The sequence below is a fragment of the Mchenga conophoros genome, linkage group LG19 (genome assembly GCF_057382185.1).
Source record: "Mchenga conophoros isolate Kocher_MC1m ecotype Shallow Benthic linkage group LG19, M_conophoros_male_GT1.1, whole genome shotgun sequence".
NCBI lineage: Eukaryota > Metazoa > Chordata > Actinopteri > Cichliformes > Cichlidae > Mchenga > Mchenga conophoros.
The window spans coordinates 25282583-25293258 of NC_140544.1; the positions used below are offsets into that span (position 1 = coordinate 25282583).

At 42.9% G+C, this 10676-nt stretch overlaps 1 protein-coding gene across 1 annotated transcript in view; it reads right to left on the reverse strand.

The window, feature by feature from the left end:
• luzp1 (leucine zipper protein 1) overlaps positions 1-10378 on the reverse strand; it is a 53129-nt gene extending 42751 nt beyond the window's left edge. Inside the window, exon 1 of the mRNA XM_085257078.1 lies at positions 10046-10378. The gene's annotated coding sequence lies outside the window, so the exon portion shown is untranslated. The remainder of the gene's footprint in view (positions 1-10045) is intronic.
• Between the last annotated feature and the right edge of the window lie 298 nt (positions 10379-10676).

Below are 10676 nucleotides of genomic sequence, written 5' to 3' on the forward strand. Positions count from 1 at the left end.
AGTCCATTTGTTTTAACCGCAGTCATCTCATGTGCGACTGTAAGGAATCTGACACTAAAATATAGTTGGCAAGCAAAAGCAGGCAGCTACATATTTTAAACTAGACTGCGAAGCATTTAAGTAGTTTTACATTTTAATAAGTAAGCAATTTTGCACTTTAGCTAAAATAAGTAGATCGATACCAATCTAATGTATCTTTAAGCCTACAGCTGCTAGCCAATCAGAGCTGGGGAAGCACAAAGGCTGGAAACAGGAGGAAACAGCTGACCTGGCTCTGCCCAAATGTGACAAAATTACTAATTAACAAGTGATATCTTGTTTGTTCAATCTGTAGTGAAACAAAAAGGTAGAGAGCGAGACACAGGGAGTGGTTCCATTTCAAACTGTTAGGTCCAAATTAGAGAAAAAGGGATATCGTAAGCAGCAAAGTGCAGTATTATAGGCAATCATCTGTGAATATCCCAGAGTAAAGTAAAAGTAAAAGCATAACTGATGAAGTCTGATTATGATGCAGAGCAACCAATGAACCTTGGTACAGATTCTTCAGCTTGCTGGGACTCTAAAGCTGGAAGGATGTTAACACCTTTCCTCTGAAGAACATTTTCCCCACATTTGTGTTAGCACACATTCGACTGGGTTCATATCTAACAATAAAAAAAACAAATTTTGCATTTTTCACACTGAAAACGAACACTTTGTTCTGAACGTTTATTCGTGTTTTTCCTTCATCACATTTCTGCCGTGGAGGTTCCCAATTCCAGATTTAACGACTGAGATCAAAACAAAAGACACCCGGCACATCAAAGAAAAACGACAAGACGGCACACGCATTCGTTAGTGTCTCTCGGGGCCTCGCCCTAATGTGGCGGCACCTGTATGAGGACAAATAATTACTGGATATTACAAGTTATTCACTCTCTTGTGAGTTTAATCCACAGTCCTTAGCTTGTGTGAAGAGGAGTTATTATGAACTGAGAAAAAGATTTAATCACCTAAAAGTATTACCAAGTGGACATTTTGGCAACCGCAAATTAAAGTCAATAAAAGCTGCAGGTTAAGAATAAAGCTGTACACTCTTGACTCGTGACCTCACTGTGAACTGGACCGGTATCGCCATAGCAAAAGCCTACCAACCACCGTCACGTCAGTCAGCGGCCATTGACTGCAAATACCAGACTAAAATATTATGATTTCTGTAACTATAAGGCCACAGACAAGAGGTTGAAAGAGACATATTGCAGCTTTAAGCACATAAACACTTATTAAATTGTAGAGATGGTACCCAAAGCATACAAACCATACTGCTGGGTGAAGGACTTTGGTTCAACATTTAGCCTTTTATGGACATGATTGAGGTTACAGCGATGCTGGTTACTTAGACATCTGTGTTTGGTGTGTAGGTGGCATGAGGTGGTGTTTGCCCATCTTTTTTTACCACCTGCGTTGGTGGCTTTTAACCTTTAACTTGATCATTGCAAGGCAGTGCGCACCATCTTCCACCAGAAGCATCACGAGACTTAAACAGAGCATGATGTTCACCTTTCTTCTGTCCAGAGCTCTAGGAAGAAGAACATGTCTCGAATCCAGACTGCAATGGCTCCTGAAATATGCCAAATATGCCCCTGAACACCCCCCCCCCCCCTTTTCCTGAGGACGTAAGCCTGTTTCATAGTCCACCCTCCTTCCCTGCTCGGCCCCCAACCCACAGCATTCCTGCGTTTTACAGAGCTCCGAACGCACACATTCTTATAATCACAGATGACCCACTCGCATAAAAAATGTTAAGGACATTAATAACACAAGTTTCCACCCAGCTGACCCAGACATGCCTTTTAAGGGTAAGCGGTTCAGATTTCTCTTTTCATTAACTTCCAAAAATACTCCTGGACCAGGCAGGGCAAGAAGGGGTGGGGTGGGGGTGGGGGGGTGAGAGGGGAGAAAAAAAAAAAAAAAAAAAAAAAAGGTAAGTAGGGGGTTCTCTCCCCTCTTCAGGAAAAGGAGAAGGAGAGAGTGAGTGAGACAAGATAACAATCGGAAGGAAAGTCAAAATATTGGCCAGTTAACGAGGAGAACAACTGGAAAAAAAAATAAAAGTGCGTCTGAGGAATTTACTAGTTATGTCTTAACTTTAGCTCTCCCCTGTTAAAACGCCTCAGTCCCTTCCTCCAACTCCCTCCCACCCTCCCTCCCTCCGCTTTGCTGTGCTTCCTACACGCTTTTGAAGTCGGTTTCCTTTGCACTTCCTCCCTCTTTTCTTCCAGCATCGACAGGATAGCCATTTTTTTGAGGAGCCTGTACAGTGCAGGAACAGAACAGGCTCACAGGGGACTTTCTGTAAAAGAGCTTGTTGGAGGCTGAAACTGGAACGTAATCCCACGCAGGAACCAGTAGGAAAAAGTAAAAATTACCCAGAGGCAAACCATTTCCCTGTCAGGTCAACCTGAAAGCATGTAAAAGGCAAAAACAGCAGCAGCACCACCACCACAGTGACCCACATTATCAGTGAATGTGGTCCAAACTCCAAGCCATGTGGGGCAGCCGGCTGATTAAACATTAGAGGACTTATCAAAAGGAAGATATCAAGATACATGAAAGGCCACAGCTCCTCTTCATGAACTAAAATGCCCTCATCTATGCATCTGCTAAACTTTCTCTGTCCTTTGGATGGTTGCAGGGGTGGAGTCTAGTCCTAATATGCAGATATAGAACCACCCTTGCTCGCACACACCTACACCCATTTACCTAAAGATGCCTTCGGATGCTGGAGTAAGCCGGAGTATGCAGAGATAACTCGTGCAGACACAGCACAGAGTGAAAACATGCCCGATCCATAGCTGGAGCAACACGCCAGGTCCCAAAATCTTCTTGCTGTGAGGCAACTGTGCTCACCAATACGTCAAAAAAAATAGCCATTATGACACAACTTATCTTCAGTGTACCTGTGATAAGCAGCAACAAGATTTATTGGTATTGTTTGCAAAAGATAGACAAGGAGCGAGATAGGAGACTTTAAAAAGCTGGCTTGCATTAGAAACCCGGCTCTGTTAAATCTGAAGACTAAACAAACTGCAGACTACCAAACGACTGTGGCCCTGGGAACAAAGGCCAAATGTAAAAATTTGTGAATCAGCATGAAGTTAACCACAAATAGATTACATTCCAGTTTGCAGTTATGGACTGGATGCTACATGCATCTTCTCATTTGGCAGACGGTTGAGAATCTTAAATGAGGACCAGATGAGGATTTGTGTTTCCCTTCCGTGGCTGCATGTGAAGAATGCTCACATGGTCAACATCAGGGCCGCTACTTGGTTTTGGGGATGAGCGTGAATGAATTAGGACACCTGAAATATGGCAGTGCGATTTAAAACTTGCGGATAATTCTTAAGAAAAAGTCTTTGAGTCTGTGAGAATAATGCATTTGTTATTGAGATTATACTGATCACAACCACGCCTTTTTGGTTGGTTAATATCTCAGCATAGCATGTTTTACTAAGGTGACTCTAGAAACTAGGTCAAAAAGGCAAGCATTATGGTGCAGCTCTCCAATAAGAGTGGAAAACAAGGAAATAGAAACGTGCCCTGCAAACTCAGACTTCGGGTTCAGCAAATGTTTGAAAAACTCCCCTTTTCCCCTCAAACTCGACGAATCACAGTTCTCTGGCAGCACTCACTGATGCATATATTTTATCTGGTTTAGCATTAAACCTGCTCAATCTGGCACATTTTTCCTTTCTTAACCCCCTGTTGCTGGAAAAACTTTCATAACCACCCAGTAACGCAACACAATCTTTTACAGGTCACTAAATACTTGATACGCTCCTTTGACCAATGGGTTAAATGAGTGGCAGGGCTAGATGATATTTGCTACAATGGATGGGAATCCCATAGCAGCTCCAAATTTTCCAGCTCTTTGGAACTGTATGTCTCAAAGCTTATCACTTCTATCTATAAATGCTTGCATGCTTCTTTGACATTTGCACGACCATACAGCTTCTGCACACCCAATTCACATCCAAGCCTTTGTCTACCGTTTCTACACTGTGGTCCGACGCAGTGATAAAAAAAATGTTTGTGCTGAGTCTGAATACCTGTACGGGCCTACTACTCATAATTCTGTTAAATAAAACGAGTTATGAGTAAAGAAATGGCCAAAAGTTGTTGATTTCAGTTGTGATCAGACAAAGGATGGATAAATCCAAAGCATGAAAATAAAAGTAAAGCAGTTTTATTTTGAAATTAAAAAATTCCGAACCAATTTCGACATTCCACAAACAAATTCGTGCAGGATTGGTGGAGATTTTAATGTACCGGTAAATCATGACAAAATACAATCAAGATTTTAACCTTTAAATCGTGCATTAGCATGAAATTGTACTGCAGATGCTCCACAGTCACGTACACCTACAGCTGCAAACAAATGAGATAAGTGCAATATTGAAACCTCCGTAAGTGGCCATTCAACTACATGATAAAAAAGCCCTCGAGAGGAGTTGCGAGGCTGTTTGGCACACTATGAAAGACTAACAATGGAGATTCGTTTACACTTACACACACACTAGAAGGGGTATCAGCAGAATCCATTCTTGTCTTGACATTCTTACAGAGTGAGAGCATGTATTAGTGTGTCAGCGTATGAGTTATTATCAAGTTGTGTGAACACTCAGGGCTAAAATGTACCTCTGGCTACTGCTCGCTGAGTGACTGACACTCTCAGCCTCTAGGATCTGATGACAGCACTAAGCAAAAGTACCTTCAAATGCAGAAATACCTGCGTAGGCTCACATAAAGTGAGCCCATGAATAAACAGAGAGTTCAAAAAGTTTGAACTCCAGCTGGAATCACAGAGCTCTGCCCTGTTTCAGGCCCGTCACTGCTGATCAAAATCAACTGAAAATCAAAAAAAGCAAACCAAGATCAAAATAATTCAGCACCTGGAAAAAGACAAGTTATGTTCTGTTTATAACTTCTGCTTTTAGTTCATTGTTTTCATTTTTCCCCCTATTCATTCACTGTTCAAACAGTTAAAGACAGAACTGCACACAGAAACATGTGTAAACATCTGCGGTATCCGCAGCTTGTTTTTTATTTTTATAATTAAATAATAATTTAAGACTGAAACCTTTCAGTTAATGAATTCTTAATGTGCACTCTGATGTTTATGATCATAAAAGGGGAATAAACAACGCAGGTTTTCCACAAAGGAAATCCTGGAAGCTGAGCGTGTTTTATCATTTATGCTTTAAAAATAAACAGTGTTGGGGAGTAACGGAATACATGTACCGCCGTTACGTATTTAAAATACAAAATATGAGTAACTGTATTCCGTTACAGTTACCGTTTAAAAAGGTGGTATTCAGAATACAGTTACTTTGTTGAAATAAATGGATTACACTGCGGTACTTTCCTGTTTCATTTTGTCGCGGGCCAGGACTGTTTGGGTTTTGTTTGACAGCTACGTGCTGTTGTTCCAGGCGGCAGCGCTACGGTTGCCATGGTTACAGGGCGACGCTCTCTCTCTCTCTCTGCGACTGTGTGTTTCCTAGGTGAGAGAGCGCCTTTTCGTTGTTGTTGTTGTTGTTGTTGTTGTGCTAAGCTAACAGGCAGAATGCTACAAGCATAGCTCTAAAGAATGTAGCATCATGGGCAGTGTAGTCCGTGTTGCAGAGAGAATGGACTGCCATACACGTTATGGGTCTGTGAGCGCGAGGAGGGAGATAGAAAAAGGGGAGTGGAAAGGTTGGAGTTGTCATCGAGGAAAAACGGGAGCTGGAAGCATGTAAATATAATAATAACCACTTCAGCCAAGCTATTAAGACTCGACTGTACACCGTGTTCGTGTTTTCCTCCGAAAACAATAAGTTCCCTTGGAGCAGTCTTTCAACGCCTCTCTCTGTCTCTCGCAAGAAAAGTTGACCCACACAACAAAGTAAAGCTAGTTTTCGGCTACGAGCCGACAGGGACCCCGCCGTATTAGTCAGAGGTCCCTTTACTACAGTTCGGAGTCGCGGACCTTCAGTAATAGTAATAAATCACATGGCAATAGTACATTCACGTTGTTGTAAAAAGCATGATAATATATTAAGTAATCCAAAGTATTCAGAATACGTTACTGTCATTGAGTAACGTAACGGAATACGTTACAGAATACATTTTGGGGCATGTATTCTGTATTCTGTAATGGAATACATCTCAAAAGTAACCTTCCCAACACTGAAAATAAATGACACCGTCAACTGTCAGATTAGCTGCATGTTGATCTTCTCAGATGACTAACTGATTGATTCACTACTCCTTTCAGCTCTTTCTACTTTAAACACATACACACACACACACGACATGTACAATGTCCAGTCAAAGCCTCACGCTGCCGTCATCGTGGCACTAAGCCATCTTCCTACAAGTCTGCTTATACACAGACAGCAGCTCCAGCTGGCCTGCATATTATCAGCAGCAGCCCTTGTCCCGGATACGGAGTCATTTATTGCATTATCACAAAACACACACGTTCATAAAATGTTATGTGCTCACAGGATGAGTGTGGGCTTCAACAGAAGGCGCTCAGAGATCATGATTCATTTCCACTACTTCAAGTAGGCCCCTGGTAGGTTCGTAACAACATCACTTTGCATCCTGCGCTGCTCTATTCCTGGGTGAGAGGGTTACTGAGGGTGAAAGAGAGAGTCTACCTCTAAGAATAACCAACACCATCCGGTCCCAATTCTAGACGAGCTATCTATTACAGCATATTAGGATGTATAGGTTATGCTGCTCGTGTGGGTGCTGACTCTCCCATTTATACCTTTGAGGACTCCTAGAAATGCACCGCTTTCCATTAATCTGATCATATCACGTTCACACAACTTTGCAAAGCTTCAGACCGCAATCTGACCAGGTCAGACTAACGTAGCTGCACGTGTCCGACCTGCAAGTAATCTGTGGCTCTCTCTGTGTCTGAATGAAGCCACGAGGAACACGAGGAGCGACCTACTCAATTAATACAGTGCTATAATCTGCTATAATTCTAATTGTGACACACAGAGATGGGCGAGAGTCTGGGTGATGAGAGAGAGACCACAGAGCAGAGAAGGGTCTAACCTACGATAATATGCAGTTACTGAATAGAAATCATGATTCTATAGGTTTTAGAGTTGTTTCTTATGTGCATAACAGGGAATAACAACAAGAGGCTTAGCTGTTTCACATTTACTATAAATGTAATTATCTGGGGGGGCGGGCGCAATAAAGTGCATATATATGATTTTCCAGATGTTAGAAATCAGGAAAAATAATAAGCTGATCTCCAATGAAAACAATGTTCATTTAATAAACTGTTGAACTTTGCTACTTTGTGTTTTTGTCCCCTCCATTTTTTGATATCATAGGAAAAGGACTGACAGCTATAGTACGGTAGTTCCTTCAATCAATCACAGCAATGACAATATGCGTTCTTATTTCTTTGCACTTGCAACGCATGACGTCAGTGCCAATGTCGTGTAATTCCACACTGATGTGTGATCGCGCAACACTCACAGGAGGGAGTGTGCATAAACCCTGATGTCCGGAGTGGCAGTAATATTACCGTCGACAGGCTTGGGTTTGACATTCCCGGTGGTTTGATTTTCCCAGGCAGAAAACCTCAATATTTTAATTTAATCCCCAGAGCATTTATTTAGCCACTCCGTAATCCACAGGTCCAGTGCTTAGTCTGATAATTACCCTTATTGGACACCCATAATGATTAGTTTTTGGTTTCACCCAAAGCAGTGCAGGCAGTTTCATAGGGCGGTCGCAGCGCTTTGCGGAGTGGAAAACCAATCATGCGTGCTATAGCTCAGGTCATAAAAGAGGAGAAAGAGGTATGATTATTACTGCGAATGGCAGGCGACAATCCCCGGAGGGGAAAAAAAAAAGTGCTGCAAACTCTTTGTGCAACTTTCACTTCTTGGCATTCATTGTAAAGATTGCAGAACAGGTGCTAGTAGTGCTGACACTTCTGCTGTGTCAACATTAACAACTATCATTGTGCTGAGCAGTGGTGTCAAAGAGGGCATCTGCTGTGAAATATCCCCCCCCTGCAAGAGCCAACTGAACCGAACCAAACCAAACTTTGAGCGCATTTTCCGGGGAATGGACGCGCCAGAGATCAGACATTAATCAGGGGAAATTTAGACATCTTACTCCTCACTTCGCTGTTACTCTCATTTGATTTTCCCCTTTACATTTCCACCCCAACATTTCCAAACTGACAGCATAAACTGCCAACATTCCCTCCACATGCGGTTTAATAATCCCACCCAGAAGTACCAAAATAAGCCCTTTTTGCGCATCTACCACTGTGACAAGCTTCCCTGCAAATGCCTGTCCGAGCTAGTAGCTCAGCTGGTATGTTCTACAGCTGGCTGGGAGTACGAGCCTTACTGGAAATTCATCAGGGATTTTTTTTTTTTTGTCTCCTTCATGTCTCAAACAGGTCAAGGCAGGTCCCCTCCATCTCCTCCCTTCCCCTCGGTGCTCTTTATGAGCCCCACCTGGCAGATTAGTATTCCACCACCACAAGTACCTTTTCTGCTGTTTACACATGCGCACACATTCATCTGTCACCGTTCTGGTGAAGGAATACAGGACACACACTGTTCAGACTACGCCCCTACCACCACCAGCACCACATTGTTTTCACACGTGTAGGCCGATACTCAAACAGAATAAGGATGTATTGTCATGTTAGTACCTTTAACAAAACATCCGAGGGCAGCAGGACATTGCAGTTGTTTTAGTTGTCCTTTAACGTGGCAATTTCAGTTATATTAGTTGATGGAAATGCCTGATTTTGCATTTGCATTCCAGTCTAAGAAAGGCCCAGACAATTGGGTAAAAACTGTTATCAGTCAGTATTGGTCTTCTTGAGTAACACTAGATAGTTTTGCCAAAAAACAGTCATGTATATATTCGTATTTTTATGTTTCCCTGAGACAAAAAGAGAAAAAACACTCAGATTGGACCAGAATTTCAAGAAAATGTCTATAATTTAAATAGGTTATATGTTTCTTATAGGCTAGATTGTCCACTGTTTAAACAGCTGTGAAATGGATCAATTAACTCTATTCTAACAAGGGAGTTTAAACTTTCCTTACCAACTTGAAAATAAGCTCATTCAGTAGGTGGTCTGTGTGCACCATAGGCTGGTCTATATGTGGCCCAAGGATGGCTTTGAGCCCAGTTTGTGGTTTTTTAGTATGTAGCTTACAACTGAGCGTAGGCAATATATATAAGGCAATATATATATTGTTTGCATGGCACTCAACAATCACATATCATCATATTGTTCAGTATAAAAACCTTCCGATATGGCAGCAGAGTCCAGACCATCGTACATTCACAGCACTGTGCCGCAGAGTACTCACAGCTGAGCAGACAGCCATGCAAAGTTAAGACATGTTTTCGGCTATGTATTTCACAACTAGTTTGTGTAATGCATTGCTTCAAAGATAATAAACAATGACCACATCACATCCCCTTGTCAACACAACTCCAACATGGGGCAGTGTTTATATCACAATTATTTACTCCCTACACTCTGAAAAGTCTGAGTACATGCAACACACACACACACACACACACACACACACACCAAATGTCAAGAACACGTCCAAGCAGCCTCCACACTTCTACTCCATGTTCCTACAGCCCGGGCAGTCAGTCTGAAAGGACTGACGTTACTATGTGCGTAAAGCAGTAAAAAAAACGTATCGAGTGCAGAAGCAGATAAATGCAACCTCATAACAAAAATGCCAAGTGTTACCAAAAGAAGATATGAACGGTTTATGTGCGGCAACATTTTAACCACCTGAGGTTTTCCTGCAGAGCTGGATGCTTCAATTTGGCTTAAGAACGACGACGAGAAGGAGGAGGAGGAGGGCTGAAAAACTTGCCGCAGTTCAGACTTCTGCAGTCCGGACTCCTCGAGTCTCAACAAGCCGCTGTGTGAATCCCCAAATATACACTCCGCTTCTTCCTCAAACACAGAATAAAGACTCAAATTTACCTCAGCAGTTCCACCGCCGGGTCCGGAAAACGCAACGGTAAATCCACAACTTCACGCGGGCTGAGCTCGTGCGGACGGTAGGGCTCGCTGCAGCCGACACGGCCGGGACAAGTTCATCCGCATATTCTCATTCAAGACCAGAGAGTTGGAGGCGATAGGGGGGGAACCGCTTTCTGCTTTCCCCCTTTCCCTCAGTCGCTTTCGCTGGTCCTTTCCTCTCGGATATTCCCCTCCCTGGTCCTTTTGAGATCAAACCATCACATTCCACCGCGTCCTTAACAATGAAAAAAGGTGGGTTTTCCTTTTCTGTTGCCGGAGGACCCACCCCTCGGGATGACTCTGCCCGGTCTGACCGCAAAGAGAACGCCCTTCCCGGCGTCAAGGTCCCGCCTCTCTCTCTCTCTCCCACAGAACATACACAAGCCAGGCCGGTGAGGAGGAATGAATCCGAGCTGGATCCTGCATAGATGCAGGCTACTGCTTGTGTCTGAGCAAACGTATCATAAAAACCAGTTGTCTGTGAACGCTGCATGAACTATTGTTTTATGGCATTTATACCATTTGCAATAGAAGTGACAGAAAAGTCACGGGCTCAGCAGCACCTGTAGCATCCCACAACACTTTCAAAGAT